The sequence below is a fragment of the Astatotilapia calliptera genome, chromosome 3, assembly GCF_964374335.1.
Source record: "Astatotilapia calliptera chromosome 3, fAstCal68.1, whole genome shotgun sequence".
Lineage (NCBI taxonomy): Eukaryota > Metazoa > Chordata > Actinopteri > Cichliformes > Cichlidae > Astatotilapia > Astatotilapia calliptera.
In genome coordinates this window covers 12,363,829-12,380,371 of record NC_137424.1, presented here as the reverse complement: position 1 = coordinate 12,380,371, position 16,543 = coordinate 12,363,829, and the positions used below count along the sequence as shown (strand labels likewise).

Here is a 16,543-nt window from a genome sequence, read left to right as displayed (position 1 = left end):
GATCTCAGTTCACACAGAAGACGCTCTGCAGTGCTGATGATTTGTGCTTTAGCCTCACTGACACTGTATGAGCAAACAAACAGACGGATGGCCGGGATGAATCGGGGCGTCCGGAGCTTTTCCATCACCTCATCATAGTAGGTCTCGAAGAAAAACACAGGCAGCTCAAACAGGCAACTGTGTTGTAACTGGCTGGGGTGACCGGATTGGCATCCATAACATATCTCCTGCACATACTCATTCAGTGCCGTCGACAGCAGGTGGAAGGTTGCGAGTTTAATGTTGAGTTCCGTTTCCTCAGACGGGTGTGATCCTGCAGAGTCCTGTGAGCATCCTGGAGAGGGGGGCGGAGTCGGTGGGGTCTGGATTAGCAGTGCTGGAGGGGGAGACTCTGAGCGGTCCACACATTGCATTTTTTAAAAATATCGAGTATAATGCCAACGTCTCTCACACAGAGACAACCTACCATTTGTTTTTTTCATTTTTCAGTCCTCAGGGTTTTTGATGAATTTTGGCCTGAACATGGCAGAAGGTAAACCAATCTTCGGGCCATATGCGAGCTGATCATATACAAGACACTTCCTAATATTCTCATAAGAAGAGTTGACCTTGTCTCTCTTGATAGTCTTATCGACCTCATTAAACACCCGCTGCAGTGCTCTCCAGTCTGACCACTGAATAAAAAACAAACCCTTAAACCATGATAAACGTTCTTCAAGGGTGAGGGGGTATGGGTTCAACCTCCAGCTTTCAAGGCCCCAGAGTGAAACCTCTGTAACGTTGAGGTTTCACCCGGTGCAATTGTGGCTCTTGTAACCATAAATGGTAAGCTGCTCTTTTGTCACACACTACATACACAATAGATGTGTTTTAGTGCAAATTGTACATTGCTACATTGTTTTGAATTACCCTCGGCCCGCAGTATATGTGGGCACCTGTCAAAGGTCATTTGGATTTACCAGACCGCTTTGAAAACAACATGAAACAAATGAATGTCTTTGTTGAGCCATGACTGGATTTATCCTAATCCTTCCTAAAGGCCGTTATAACCTTGCACTGCCAGTGGTGAGCTGCACCAGCTGTGGCCTAATGTGGTCCCCCTCAGTTAAGGACTTCCAGGGTGGTGGATATTGGCCTGGCACCTTAAATTTCTGCACCCTGTTTTCAATGGATGTCTTTCAGTCTTTCCATGACATTAAGGTCATAAGTAGTTTACTGACAATTATTTAACATTTGAAATGAAAAGATCCGTCAGTCCATTCACATATATACTGTTCAGAGAAGGAATGTAGTTTAGAGCAAAGTGTAGTAGTGTGAAGTGGCTAAACACACTCACCAATTGTTCTAAAATAAACAATTTATCAAAACATTAACAGTCTTTCACACATACATACGGTTTATACACTATTTTAAAAAGAAGGGGTTGAAGACCTGATTGATTACAAAAAGTCTATTAAAATGTTCTGGGTAACCACAGAAATCTTAGTCAGTTATGTCTGAGAGAGAATGTTTATGACAGAAGTAATGCCAAAATCTCAACAAGCCAAAGTTACATACATGCTAAAGAGAAAGATCAAACAGTGCTGAAATTAGGAAGTGGGCAATATAGGGCTTCCCCAGTGAAATAACTGATCTGAAATAACTGAGGCACAAATTAATAAATAACATACTAGTAATCCACAGAAGGGGAGGCCTCTGGGAAAATGTAGAAAATCAATGGGAATTTCTACAGTAGCACGAGTTACCAGTCAATACCAGTCCTGGTATTGGTTATGTTGAAGTGATGGGTTTTATAATTCATTTTTGGTCCACTGAAGGGATTGTTTTGTAACCCCAATATTGATATTTTGTAAATAAAAAATATGACCTCAATTAAACCTTTAAATTCCCTGCACTTGTCATAGATATCTACATGATGTCCAAAAAATATACATCAAGTCCAAGGTTCTAATGTTGAACACCATATTGATGTCCAGCTTAAATCATGGTTGGACCTCCAAATTGTTGGAAAAGTTCAATTGCAGTACAGACCTCCAGAATTGGTCATGGACCAACAGAACCAATATAGACACGATCTGTACATCTATCTGACTTTCTTTGTTTAGTTGGTAGCTAACTGAATTGTCTTACTTATTTTTTATAGATGAAAGAAAATGTCCCTGAAACATACAGTATGAAACAATGAGTGTCAGGTTTATATTTATAGTCTACATCACATTTAAGTGGTACCCATATGTCAATTTGTTTGAGCCTAAAACACAGACTACTCCATGACCCGAATGATTGTTTAATCCTTCCCATCAATACCTCTCAGTTCCACATCTCTAACTCATGTTATTCTCCATGCAGCTCTAACAGCAGTGGTCCAAACACAGCAGACTGTGCTGGCAGCAGTGGGAGAAGATGCTGAATTCAGCTGTCAGCTCTTGGACACTGAAGACGTCCTTCAGGTCACATGGCAGAAAATCTCACGTGATGTGGAGACAAATGTTGCCACCTACAGCAAGTACTGTGGTCAGAGAGTGAATGATGGCTTTAACGATAAAGTCAAGTTTAAATACACTGGACTACAGAACTGCTCCATAGTCATCAGGAATGTGACGGAGCAGGATGAAGGATGCTATCACTGTCTGTTTAACACTTATCCTGAAGGCTCCTTCACTGGTAGAACCTGCTTCCAAGTCTATGGTAAGAACTTTTGCATTAATGTGTTTAAATGTGCTAGAAACTGATTTCCTTTCAACAACATATTCCTTGCAATATCTCCTGATCCTTCACAGAGCTGCATGAACCTGTTGTTGATGTCAGAGAGTCAAACTCTGCTGAAGAGTGGGTTGTTTCCTGTTCAGCCACTGGTCGACCTGCTCCCACTGTAACACTCTCACAACAACACCTCAACTTCTCACAGTACAACACTGTCAGTGTGTCCAACACCAACGCTACATTCACTGTCACCACTACAGCTGTGCTCTCAGGTTCACGTAAACACAGCACACAGGTGGGATGTGCAGCACGAGTGCTCTCTGCTCCTCACAGAGAGGTGATGGAGACGATTCCTGAGGTCCAAAAAACATCTGTTGGTGGTGAGAAACTCTTTCTGTATACCACAGACTAGACTAGAGACGGATGATACTTGGGTAAATTTGACTGGGATCTAATAACAATGACTTCAGTACTTCATGAGTGATGTATTATTGTTGGTCAGCGTCACGTTTTTCTGTTTTTTTCACAGATTTTCCCTCAATCACTGTAATAGCTGCAGCAGTGCTGGTGTTGGGGTTTGTCTTTTTCTGTTGCTCCACTATGCTGCTTGAAGAAAATTTACCTTTTCACTTTCTAGTATGTCGTTTTGTAATGTGTCTTATCTTATTAACATGATAGTGATTTATTGATTCTAACCCTAAATCTATCTAGTAATGTCTGCACATATTTTCAGTAGTAATTTTAAAGTGTTTTAATCCTTCTGTCACTCAGGGAACCCAATAAGGATTCAAATACTTCAAAAGTCAACCAATGACATTGATGTGTAAGACTATTTAATAATTATTTATTTTTTATATTTCATTTATTCATTCATTCTTTGCACTGTGATTTAACCCATCTTTGTGTAAAGCAGGGGTGTCAAACTCCAGGCCTTGAGAGCCAGCGTCCTGAAGCTTTTAAATGTATCTCTGCTGCAACACACCTGAATAAAATTATTAGGTCATTAGCATGACTCTACCCTACTCAAGTAAATTTAAATAAATGTAAGTACATACCACCAGGTAGCTCCACTCGTACCCAGTGTAACGGGAAGTGAGAGGGTTAGGTTTTGGCGCTTTGAATGTTCAGTTGTGTGATGCAGCGATTAACGTTTGAGTAAAATATTGGGCTCCCTCGTGTCTTCCCTACATTCCTCCACAATGTACGTTTTTGCAAAAATGTACTTCTAGAAGTACTTTTATTGCACGATGTTCATTCACTCATGAGCTGCTGCAACATGAATCAAATGGCTGAACTGCCACCTTGGCGTGCAGTCAAGTTCTACAGTCTGCTAATGATCTAATAATAAGTATTAATATTCCTCACTCACCTTACTAAATGTTTGTGAACACAGCCAGAAACATTTGCATCACAAACACAGACTAGTGTTTATTAGCAGAAGCTTTTGGGTGGTTGCTCTCAAACCTGTGTACAAGTTTAAGCATTAATGGTCCCTTCACTGATTTCCAGGTATCCAATGTCAGGGCTAACAGATGGATTCAGACGCAGGCAGCGTTCTGGCAAGCAAAGGGTTGACAATTTATTAACATAGAAGGGAATCCACAGTGATGTGTATATACAGTGAATGGGGCAGGGCTTCAGGGCTCCAGGGGAAGGAATCCACACTCGCTCCCCACTCAGCCCAAACTCCGCCACTCCTCTTCTTACGCACACTCGCTTCTCCACAGCCACTCTCGCTCCAATTTCCACTTATGTTGACACACACAGGGATCACAGGTCAGGGTCCGCCACCAGTTCCGGGGAGATCTAAACACAAAGAGTCCAATTAGATCAATACGCCACACAACACTGAGAGAGTTTGTCTTAGGAGAGCTGAGAGCACGAACATGGGAGGTTCAACATTCCAGTGCCGAATACTCCGTGCCGCAGCGTTAAATAGGCAAGGGGGACACCGCCTGATCAGCAACAGGCGTAGAAATCACCGCAGATACGTGGGCCAAGGGTGAGAGACCACAATGAGCTCCACCCAGGGAAGCAGGAGAGAAAACAAAACAAACCTGTGGCCAACATGAGCGAGCCGGAGAGGCACAGGGACCATGACAGCCAATACCAAGTGCACAAGTTCACCCCAGATGGTTCCTCTTCTCTGTAACTTGGAGGATGTGGAGTAGGCTGTATTTTAATCAAAGACATATCAATCAATCAATAACCATGTCTAAAAACAACACAGGTTGACCAAAGTGCTGTACACAGTAAAAGAAAAAGTAAAAAGTAGAAACAAATACACACAATGAACAAAACAAAAAATAATCCCAAATTTCGTTTTTTTTTCTGAAGGGGTCAAACACTTTTATGCAAGAATGACAGCGAGGTGAAAAACCTTCACCCGCAAGAAAACTCGAGCTGTGACTCATAGTACGAACACACACCTCACAGTAACACACTTTAATTGTTTAATGTGAACTTTTTGCCAAGCTAGCTAATCCTGACCAACACACCAGACACAGAAGATAAAGGAACGATGTTTTACTGTTAGAGACAGAAAGGTTAAAACATTTTGGCAGAGGGCTAAAAGGGGCTAAAATTACCCAAAAAGAAATTCCATTTGACCAAAAACACTTAATTTTTAAAAAATTAAGTATATAGTTATGAATAATGAACAAATAATTAACAATTATCTTTAACAATATACTCCTTATTTTATATCTCCTGATCCTTCACAGAGCTGCATGAACCTGCTGTTGATGTCAGAGAGTCAAACTCTACTGAAGAGTGGGTTGTTTCCTGTTCAGCCACTGGTCGACCTGCTCCCACTGTAACACTCAGTGTCTCACAACAACACCTCAACTTCTCACAGTACAACACTGTCAGTGTGTCCAACACCAACGCTACATTCACTGTCACCACTACAGCTGTGCTCTCAGGTTCACGTAAACACAGCACACAGGTGGGATGTGCAGCACGAGTGCTCTCTGCTCCTCACAGAGAGGTGATGGAGACGATTCCTGAGGTCCAGCAGACGTCAGATTATCAGTGATGGTGAGAAACTGAGATGCAATAACAATGCATTGTGGTAGTATGCATTTTCTCTTTAATCAATAATTGATGTATTCATTTTGATCAGTGTCACATTATTCCTGCTTTTTCAAGTTTCCTCCTGGATCATTGTATTAGCTGCAGTATTGGTGATGATGGTCTTTGTCAGTGTTGCTGCTCTGCAGTAGGCTACTCTTTAAAGAAAAAGACCAGATAACTTTCATTTTTGATTTCTTGTCATTTTTTTCTACACCAAAATCTATCCAATAATATCTGCATAACATTTTCTACTTGTGATTTAGTTATTAATTCTTTGCTTCAGGATTCAATCGGTCTTTGTCTAGTATTAAATTTTATGTTTCCCATTTAATCCCACTGGCTTTAAAGTGTTTCACCAGATTTTTACGAAGTATTTCCAGTCTTTTGTTGTCTCTGTCCCAAATGTTCTGAAATGTGTTGCATGTATTAAAAGAAGTTGGACTTTACCAAAAAATGTACTATGTACTTATAAACTTACATTTATGAAAGCTGAACAAACATTGATGTACTTGACTTTTGTAACAGTGAAAAGGCGATCTGTTTTTATTGATAAATATATATGTTTGCATTACTGTTATTTAGATTGCCATGTTAGAACGTAGCAAACAACATTGTTTGTTCCTCTATGGTTTCTTTATTTTTACAAATCTAAATGTTTTTTGTCAAAAGATTAATAATTTCATATTGAGGTCAGATGGTCAGCAGTTTTGATGTTTTTGCAGAGATTTTATTTTTTGCAAAATAGCACAAGTAAACATTAAAAGTAGTTCCTAAATCAAGGCATTTATTATTAAGGCGGCCATTATTATGGCCCTGTGTGGAAAAAGTGATTGCCCCCTAAACCTAATAACTGGTTGGGCCACCCTGAGTAGAAACATCTGCAATAAAGCGTTTGGGATAACTGGCAATGAGTCCTTTACGAGGTGGTGGAAGAATTTCTGCCCACTCATCTTTGCAAAATTGTTGTAATTCAGCCACACTGGAGGGTTTTTGAGTATGAACCACCTTTCCAAGGTCACAGCACCTCAATCAGATTCACGTATGAACTTTGGCTAAGCCATTCCAAAGTCTTTATTTTGTTTTACTTAAGCTGCTTAGAGGTGGACTTGTTGGTGTGCTTTGGATCAAGTGCACTTCAGCTTCTGGTCGTGAACAGATGGCCAGACATTCTCCTTCAGGATCCCAGATACTGGATTCTGTTCATCTTGACGTTGCATCTCCAGACTGAGAGATCTCAATTACTTTGTTTCTCATTTGCTTCTGAATTTCCTTGGATTGCGCCATGATGTGTAGTTTTTGAGGATCTTTTGGTCTACTCTACTTTGTCAGACAGGTCCTGTTTAAGTGATTGATTCAGCACAGGTTTGGCAGTAATCGGGCCTGGCTATGACTATGGAAAAATTGTATATTTTCTATTGATAAATGCAAATATTTTATGTCTGTTATGTGCATTGCCGTGTGGAGAATATAAGGAAAAAAATTGTGTGGTTTACATTGTTTCTTCCTCTTAGATTTTTTGATTTTTTTTTTTAAATTGCAATAACTTTATGTTAATTTCAGTGCACTTTCACATTTCTTTAAATTCAAACTACAGTCCTGTGAATAACTAGAAACACTTCTAGCAGCACAAATGTGAGCTAATTGTTTTCTGCTTGACTTTATCAGTCTCTCATATTGTTGTGGAGGAATGTTGGCCCACTCTTCATTACAACGTTGCTTCAGTTCTTTGAGGTTTGTGGGCATTTATTTAAGCACAGCTCTCTGAATGTCCCAGGTTGAGGTCTGGACTTTGACTGGACCTTGCTTTTCAGCTATTCTGCTGTAGATTTGCTGCTGTGTTTGGGATCATTGTTCGACTGCAAGACCTAAACTTCACCTATTAAACAGTTAACTCTGTATTTTACACTTTATGTGAATATTGTTGCAGATTTCAATTATTAATGTTTTTATAACTTTGTTCTTTCTTATATTTAATATTATACAATATTTATACTTCATGTCTCTGTCTTCTTTTGAACACTCCAGCACAGCATCACTATAACTTTGTCCTCACTGACAATAAAGCTGTTTTATATATTTCATTGCAAATGTTTCAAGCAATTTGTAGCTGTATCTTAAGATATTTTGTTAATAATATAGTATTTTATATTGTTTTTTCCCCCATATTTGAGAAATATTTAACATGTAAAAGTCTGTTTATGTACAATTTGGTGATATTAGCCCTGATTATTGGAGGAACTTGTACATGAAGCAGATTTCTGAGACTTGAGATTTGAAGGTTGTTGTCATATAATCTAAATGATGGCAGATTAACGTTCCCTACCTCTGTCCTACAACCACAGGACTCCTTTGCATTCGACTGATAGAAATTTCAAGCTCAGTGTTAATGAAGATTTCAAAGGCCTTAGTGCAGGGGTAGGGAACGTCTAAAACCTGCAGGGACACCGGCCCTCGAGGCCTGGAGTTCCCTACCGCTGCCTTAGTGTGAAAGGAATGAAGCTGTAGCGCCTCCCAGTGGTTGAAAAGAGGTACACAAGAGGTTTTTGCAACCTGCTGTTTAATGAAGGTAATCAGCTGGGACAAAGGTACATTATGAGAATAATGTCTCTGACAAACCTCTACCTCAATTAAAAGATGCATTTTGATTTACATGAATGCATTTCATCTTCTCTGCAAAGGCTACACAACCTTCTTTGCCATTTGAGTGTGTCCAGTCCAGCTGAAACCAGCTCATTACTGATGGCATGAAAATGATCTGTGAGGTAACATTTTTACTGTCATTCATTCCTGTTGAAAACTTGTCACGTGTTTGCTTAGGTTCTTCTCAATAATCCTCCCGTATCCTGTGTAAAAACTACCCGAGCTTAAAGTATACAGACTGCCGGGAGGGGCGAGACGGGAATTTTCATTGCATATATATATATATTAAAATACAGATAGCAGCAGCCACGAAAACATAGGCAAGAGAGAGCATAGCAGTGTCGTAGATGTAGCCAAATAAGACAGATAAATTAAGATGGAAAATCTCCAAAACAAAACCCAATCTTTAGTGTGGGAGCATTTCCATGTCATTCCCAAAGGTGTAATTATTTTCAGCGACTGCAAACTGAACACAAACGTTTCATAACTGAGTTTGTTTCTTCAGTTGTATTTTGGTAATGCTGTTGTACAGCAGGGAAGCAAACACAAGTGCTAACGCTAACAACATCCAATCAGGATTTATTGGTTAGATCAAAGCTAACATCTGCATTACATGTGAGCACTACACATGTTATTTAACATATATAACGTATAAGATTTTTACATCTTTCTCTTTCCCTCGAGAAGAACTGCTAAAACTGTAGAAATAACATTACAGAAAAGCAGGACATGCTCAAGCAAAACATTATAGAAAGTCTGTCACGGTTCTGGGTCAGTTTGACCCAGTATTTTGAGTTGTCATGTTTTTGCAGGTTTAGTTTAGTTCCATGTGTCATTTTCTGTCTCTCTCTCTATGTCGAGTCTGCGTCTTAGTGTGATGGTTTCTTGTTCCTGTTTTATTGTGAAGGTCTGCGTCTCATGTGAGTGTGTTCAGTTTTACCTCTGTCTCGTCTTGTTGATTATTCCCAGCTGTGTCCACCACCTGTGTGTAAGTCCCCTGTGTTTCTCTGTGTATTTAAGTCGTGTCCTCTGTCATTGTAGTTGCTGGTCCGTCTGTGTATTCACCATGTCTCACCCGTGTGTTTGTGCTCTGTAGTTTAGTTGTTTCCAGTCTAGTTTAGTTCGTGCTCCATTTGCTGTTTGTCCATATTTATTTTTGTGTTCAATAAACCACCTTCACTTCTCCACTACTGCCTGCGATTGGATCCTCATTTATTATTTTCACACGGCTCTCCTCACCCGCCGTGACAGTACGGACCAGCCAGATATGGATCCAGCGGCAGTCACCCCACCTAGGGAGCTTCAGGAGGCCGTTATCGACTCTGCTTCTAAATTGATTTACCAGCTGTTAGAGCATGAGGGAGAAGCGTCTCTTTACACTGTGGAAGCCAACCTACAACACCTTATTTCCAGTTACCCCTGGTTATTGGACTCACTGCATCCGCTCGTACAGAATTTTGTTCTTCACGAGCTTCACCTACACCCCCCCGCCGCTACCGCTCGCCTGCTCATGCAGTGATATCATCAGTGACAAGTCAGGTGATAGAGGCTAATGCAAAATGGTGTTTCAGTGAGGCAGAATTTATTATGACAATACATTTTTTTTTAAATACTCAGTATGAATTAAACAGGTTAAAGGTCAATGCTCTGTTGTAATATAAAGACAATGATTGACAGCAGCCCAGCAATATCAGTAAAACGCAAATTAGCCACATGGTGCAATGTAAGGAGCTCTGTGATTGGTTAGGAAAGGACAGACTGGCCACCTCGATTTTTCTTCACTGCACATTGATCCATAGCTTTGCTCTGTAAAGGCTAAATGAGTGCTTTTGCTTTACAAAGATATTCAGCGTCGGTATTCACTCTTTTAAAATGCCACTAAACACTGGAGTGAAATGGAGCCCTGATCCTCAGTTTTATTGTTGCTAACATTTCTTATAGATAGCACAGATAGTGCCCCACTGCAGTAATCACTCATGTCTAGATATTCCTGTTAAAAGGGAGTTTTTCCTCCCCACTGTAACATGGCAAACTTAGCAAACGGATAATCCAACTGAAGCTTCAGACAGCCGTCAGACAGTGAAACACTGCCATCTGCTGGACTCGAATAACAAAGACGCTGCTTTGACGGGTGAGGGAGTTTCAACAAGTCTGCAACGACTCAAGCATCAAACTACAGAACTATTATAGCGGACATGGTGCTCTAATGACTGCTTCATTAACGCAGGTCAGAAAGGATAATAGAAACTCAATAAATTATGCAATACAAAACTTACTGGTTCACTGCACACACAAAACGTCTCTTATTAGCACAACACTGCTCAGGGCTCAGAGGATATTCCTTATGTAACGGGTGTATTAAAAAATAATTTATATTTCACCAAAGATCCATCCTGCAGTGTTATCTCGCTTTGTCAGTATTGGTTATGTATATGTGTTTATTTATATATGTTTATTTTCTGTATTTATATTTTGGGAGCTTTTATTTTGTTTGTGTGACCTTTGACTTCCCATGAAGTCACTTCCTGTAGCTGCGCGCTATTTTCCTCAGTCGCCTAGAGGCCCCGCTGAGGAGAGGTGAGCGTACGCTAGTGTTCTCAGTTACAGAGCAAATAAACACAGTTAAAGTAACTAAAAGTAATTCAAACACTGCTCGTTCCCTTTGTGCATTTTGTCTCATAGTTCTGTTAGATATTTTAGTGTGAATTATTGTTTCTCTGTCGAGTACAGCACTTTATTGTAACATGCTAGTTAGCATGTCTCAGATGAGAGCATAGGAGCATGCACGTGGCTTCTCATGTGGTCCGCTATCCTTCTCTCTCCCTTGAAGGTGTTCATGCAGAAGTCCAGTAAAGTGAAGTTGCTGTACTGTTTTGTTTTTATTTTAAACAGGTATGTGAGCTCCCTCTTTTATTTTTGTGTCATGTGAACTGGTTATATCTTCTGTTTGTTTGTGATTCATGTTCACTGTTTCAACTTACTGTAAATATGTAAAATTGCCACTGGTAAATGAAGTCTCCCTAAAGTATAATTTTGTTGATGAGGTAATTGTCACTATATGTTCACGATGCAGTGCATTTTTGTTTGTTATATATGAATATAAATACATTTTAGCAGTATTATTTGGTAATTGGATTTGTTGTAATGTTGCACCTCAGTCGCCTAGAGGCCCCGCTGAGGAGAGGTGTTCATGCAGAAGTCCAGTAAAGTGAAGTTGCTGTACTGTTTTGTTTTTATTTTAAACAGTCGCCTAGAGGCCCCGCTGAGGAGAGTTCTGGGAGAATAAATCCACCCAGCTGGCAAAGTGAGAGCTGACTCCTCTGGTCATTCGCACAACACAACGCAGAGAACTAACGGCAATAAGAGTTTAAGGCCAGACCGGCTACAGTGGTGCCGTGACCCGGATCCACACCACTTCAGACTTGCTCATCGTGGTTCGTGGAGACGCGATCAACATCAGTTTGGTCACCAGAGGTTGCTGTAATGGACAATTTAATGTAAGCTCTGAACACAAATCCCAAGCGTTCGAGGAAACACTTGCACCTTTTTTTTTGGACTGTTGTTTACAAGGTAAATTTAATTCTGCTGTTTGCATTGTACATATGTTATAACAATGGATGATGAAAAAGTTTCAAGTGACGGGTTCAGCTTTGCCATGGGAAGAGGGAGGGTAATTGAGGGGTTGCCTAGTACACCTGTTTGTAGTGCAGGCTCCCCAGCTTTCTGTTCCACTCGCATACTTCGTTGCACATCTTCCAGTAGTGGTAAAGGTAACTCATTCTCAGACCCTTCAGCTACAGCAGACCCAGCATTAAATGACCTGATAACACATATAGCTCAACAGGTGGGGCAGACCATTAGGGATCAGTTGAAAAAGGAATGTGGGGAAAGGGATGACGGGGCCGCACAAGCTCAGAGCAGTGTAAGCCAGCCACCCAGCGAGCCCACTTACCTTAACCTGACTGGGGCAAAGCTAGTCCTGCAGTCAGATGTGAGAGAGCCTCCAGTCTTCAGAGGAGATGGGTCGGATAAACATACAATCTGTGAGTGGGAGGAGCTGATGAGAATGTATGTCAAGAAGCGAGCAACACCCCTTCAGGAACAGTACCAAGAAATAATGTTCAAGTTGATGGACAAAGCTAAGGACATTGTAAGAATAACTCTGAGAAGCACCCCATCGTTAAAACCTTGTGAGAATCCAAATGTTATATATGACATACTGAGGCAACATTTCAGTGACATGACATATTCGTGTATGCCTATGGCCGATTTCTACAGCACAGTTCCAGTGCCAGGAGAAACTCCTGTAGAATATTGGGTCAGACTGAATAAGGCAGTTGATGCAGCAGAGGAAAGCCTGAAGAGACTCGGACGGCACATGGAGGATCCCTGCCAGGAGGCAGCCATGATGTTTGTGAAGTACTGCCCTGATCCCACCCTTGCTGCTGTTTTCAAGTTCAAGGCACCAGATAAGTGGACAGCCAGTGAGATTCAGGAGCAGGTGAATCGGTACCAGCTTGAGATGAAAGAGCGTATGCTCCCCAGGTCTAAGTGTCTCACACCAGTTAAAGCTAACATCCAGACCCCTGCAGCTGATGGTCTAGCGACATCAATGCACCCGGGAGAAACACAGGTGCAGGCGGGATCAAATGAGACAGTAAAGTCCCCTTGTAATGACAGTTGCCTGAAATTACTAATCAGCCTTTCTGACCATGCTTTATCGCAGAATAACCAGGTTGCAGACAAGCAGCTTCCTCCAGGTCAGGCCCGACCCAGATGTTGTAGAGTATGCCAGTCCCCTGAACATTCTACCCTTGTGCATTGTAGGCAGAAACACCTATGCCTTGCATGCTTTGAGCCAAACCATATTAAGAGAAACTGCCCTCGTCGCTCACCGATTCAAAGGCGCCCTGCCTCCCAACCTAATGACACCCAGCCTTTAAACTAGCTGGCCCGCATTTGGTGAGGGGATGTGTGGGCACAGATGTTGAAACCCTCGGCAGTGATGATGTTGAAAAGCATTACATTAAAGCATGTGCAGCCGCACCAGATGGTGTTAAGGTGGTAGTACAAAACACACAGAGAGTTGGCCCGTTTGACAAACTGTTTTACACTCCCGTCAGCATTAATAACAGACACCACATGCAGGGTATGCTTGACTCTGGTTCCATGGCGTGCACACTCAGTGAGCAAGCAGAACAGAGTATGCTGAGTGAGAATACACTGCCAGAACCCACTCCCCTGCCTCAAGAAATAATGCTAGTAGGCTGTGGTGGCACACTTACCAAGCCCAAGTGCATGTATGAAGTTGAAATGAAACTGTATGGAGAGACCTGTATTGTTCCCATCCTTGTAGTGCCAGGTCAACGTGATGATATAATCATTGGCACAAATGTCATCCGGTTTCTCATGCACCAGTTGAAAATAACCAATGACTATTGGCGCCTCGTGTCAGGTGGTGGTTGTCCCCCAGAGTGTGAGCAGTTTCTTGACCTCATGGCTAATTCATCCCGATGGAGAGGTGAAGAACTCCCAGACAAGATCGGCACAGTCAAGCTTCAGCAGTCAGTCACCTTGTTAGCAAGACAAGAGCATCTAGTCTGGGGCAAGCTGCCGAGTAATGTTTCTATGTCACCAGGGAGCACAGTGATTGTTGAAGCCACTTCATCAAAGTCCATGCCACGTAACATCATGGTTGGCCGCATCATAACGCCATTGTGGGGTGATAGGTGGGTTCCCATGAAGGTCACTAACCTGTTGGATAAACCAGTCACCCTGAAAAGAAACAGTAAGTTGGCTGACGTGTCCCCTTGTGTTGCTGTTGAGGATTTTGAAGTTTTCCAGGGCACCTGTCGACCCCAGAAATCTGTGCAGGAGGAAGAGAAGGATGATGCCCACCTCACTGATCTTAAACAGAGACTAAAACAGGTTGGGCTCAGCGAAATTGATATTGACCTGTGCCATGTTGGTCAAGGGGGGAAGGAGAAACTGGTTAAAATGCTTGAGAAGTACAATGACATTTTCTCCAAGCATGCACATGACTGTGGCAAGGCCGAAGGCTTTGTACACCGCATCAGGCTCACTGATGAGAGGCCATTCCGCCTTCCTTACCGCCGAGTCCCTCCAGCACATTATCAAAAGCTGCGACAAGTTTTGTCTGAAATGGAAGAACAGGAAATCATCAGAAGGTCCGTGAGCGAGTATGCCTCTCCACTGGTGTTAGTGTGGAAAAAGGATGGTAGTTTGAGAATCTGCACTGATTTCAGATGGCTGAATGCAAGGACCCTCAAAGATGCACACCCACTGCCACACCAGTCTGACTGCCTTGCTGCATTGGGTGGAAATACCTACTTCAGCACCATGGATCTGACCTCGGGATTTTATAACATCCCTATGGCAGAGGAAGACAAGAAATACACAGCATTTACAACCCCAATGGGATTGTTCGAGTACAACAGAATGCCCCAAGGACTCTGTAACAGCCCCGCCTCATTCATGCGAATGATGCTCAGTATTTTTGGGGATCTGAACTTCAGTAGTCTGCTGTGCTATCTCGACGATCTGCTTGTATTTGCTCGGACAGAAGAGGAGGCCTTGGAGCGGCTAGAGACTGTGTTTCAGCGCTTGCGCATCCATAACCTCAAACTAAGTCCTAAGAAATGCCACTTAATGAGGTCATCAGTCAAGTTTTTAGGCCACATTATAGATGGCAATGGAGTGGCTGTGGACCCAGCAAAGGTTGAGGTCATAGCAAAGATGACAAAGGCTGAATTGATGGAGGATGATGGCTGCACCCCGTCAGTTAAGAGGATTAAGTCATTCCTGGGGATGATATTCTACTATCAGCATTTCATCCCTAGCTGCTCCACTATGGCCAAGCCTTTGTTTGCCCTCACTGCTGGACAGAAGAGGAGAGGGAGAGTTAAAACAGGCACCAATGCTGGTGTATACAGAAAACTGAAGCCCTCTGACTGGACAGATGAATGTGACGCAGCTCTGTCTAATCTGAAAGAGAAGCTGTTGAATTGTGTAGTCCTTACACATCCAGACTTTTCTTTGCCTTTGATATTGTCCATTGATGCTTCATTAGATGGGCTCGGTGCTGTATTGTCACAAATACCAGCTGGACAGCAGAAAGCTCGTCCAATTGCTTTTGCAAGTAAGACCCTGAGCAATTCACAGAAAAAGTACCCAGCCCACAGGCTAGAGTTTTTGGCATTGAAATGGAGTGTGTGTGAGAAGTTCAGTCACTGGCTAAGAGGTCATCCGTTTACAGTGTGGACAGATAACAACCCTCTCACCTACATCATGACAAAACCAAGGCTTGATGCTTGTGAGCAGCGTTGGGTGTCCAAGCTTGCTCCTTACACATTTGATCTGAAGCACATACCTGGTACCAAGAATGTCGTAGCTGATGCTCTCAGCAGAGACCCCTTTGCAACAACAGTCAGCCATAGGCTGATCACAGAGCAGTACAGTCACCTCCTTGCTGAATCTGAGAGTGTCAGTTCTGAGGGAATACAAAATGCATTCCGGCTGAAGGTCCAAGGTCAACACGTGGACACACCACCTTTCCACACCACAGGACTGCAGACGCCCTCGTCTCAGCCTGGGTGTGATGCTATGGATGTTAAGGCAATCCTGGATTTTCACAGTGAGTGGGATCCGGCTGCTGAAACAAGGGCTGTGGAACTGTTCCAGTCTGTTCAGGACCTAGTGTGGCCAGGACAGGAGTCATTTCCTGTGTCCACACTAGAGGAACTCCAGCATAGCCAGGAACTTGATCCCAGTATTTCAAAGATCTTACCATTTGTCACAAGGAGAAGGCGACCTTCCAGGCGTGAAAGGGCAGGATTTGATGTGAAAGCCATGGTGTTATTTAAACAGTGGGAAAGGCTTAGGGTCCAAAATGGAGTCCTCTATCGGATCACAAAGGACCCCCTGAGTAAACAAAGGAGACATCAGTTTGTTTTGCCTGACAGTCTCAGAGCAAAGGCACTGAATGGTGTCCATGATATTGCAGGACATCAGGGGCAAGCGAAGACTTTATATCTGGCAAGACAACGGTTCTTTTGGCCGAAGATGGAGTCTGATATAAAAGAGTATGTCAAATGCTGTCAAAGAT

The 16,543-nt window shown here is 42.3% G+C and overlaps 2 protein-coding genes and 1 long non-coding RNA gene across 3 annotated transcripts in view; 1 reads left to right on the top strand and 2 right to left on the bottom strand.

Annotated features, from left to right (window-relative positions):
• Window positions 1-16,543, bottom strand: part of LOC145425170 (ribonuclease inhibitor-like) — a 291,209-nt gene that overhangs the window by 196,560 nt on the left and 78,106 nt on the right. The window lies entirely within an intron of this gene.
• Window positions 1-16,543, bottom strand: part of LOC145425144 (NACHT, LRR and PYD domains-containing protein 12-like) — a 596,587-nt gene that overhangs the window by 526,764 nt on the left and 53,280 nt on the right. The window lies entirely within an intron of this gene.
• LOC113027504 (uncharacterized) lies at window positions 10,770-11,726 on the top strand. The gene is made up of 2 exons (XR_013905860.1): window positions 10,770-11,310; window positions 11,691-11,726. It is a non-coding gene; the product is annotated as an uncharacterized LOC113027504 (long non-coding RNA).